Genomic DNA, 936 nt, shown 5'->3' on the forward strand with positions numbered 1-936 from the left:
CCTGGGGCAGCTGGTCACGGCTCTTGTTGGTGATGAGACCCACAGACCTGTTCTTCTCTCCCTCATTGCAATCCTTGAAACAGATGGGACTACCCGGGGCCCTAGTTCTGCTGACTGTCATTGTATTTTCTGGATACAGTCCACGGGGGGTCCTCATTGTCATGGGCCATCTCTATGATGCTGCATGTAAACCATGTTACACTATACTGAATGCAACTTAGGAGAAGGGGACTCCAAATATCACAATGGGGGTCCCCTTCTGGGTCCACAACCCCTGCCCCATCCTTAAGCAGAAGGCCTGTCACTTCATAAGGTGGCATGACCCTGAGCTTCCTTCTCCCTCGTTGGCACTGTGCTGCTTTAGAATGGAAGAGCCCACCAGACCAATGGGGCAGAGGGTTGGTGCCAACTGGAGCTGCCCCCCTTTTTCCATGAGCCCCATAAAATATCAGGGCTGGCACTTAACTTTTTATGGTTTTTTATGTTCATGTCTTTTATAAACCTTCTAACCCTTCTCCATCCCGGCCCTTGTATATAGAACTGCAATATCTCACGCTAGACCTCTACTATACAGGAAAAGGGACCCTGTGGGGTGTTCTCCTTCTGTTGAGGGTTCATAGCCCCACCCCCCAGCTCTATCCTGGGGCAGTGGGTTTAGTCGTTTATCTCCCCCATGGCATCTATTGTAGGAGAGAGGATTGCATGACCTGAGGTTTGGTTCCCACCGCCCTTGTTTACTAATGTCATGGTGCCCATGTAGATGGCAGCTCTGCTTAGGATGAGGAAGGGGGATTGGCGCAAAGCTGAGCTGGTGCCCCCTCTATACTGGCGCCTTTGGCATCTACATGGGCTTTTCCTATGGTACTTGTACAATGTATGGGAGTCAGGAGATGTTGTGTATAAAGGGCAGAGCCCAGGGCTGTTGTTAAGGTGCCC

Source organism: Rhinoderma darwinii, chromosome 13 (assembly GCF_050947455.1).
Source record: "Rhinoderma darwinii isolate aRhiDar2 chromosome 13, aRhiDar2.hap1, whole genome shotgun sequence".
Taxonomy (NCBI): domain Eukaryota; kingdom Metazoa; phylum Chordata; class Amphibia; order Anura; family Rhinodermatidae; genus Rhinoderma; species Rhinoderma darwinii.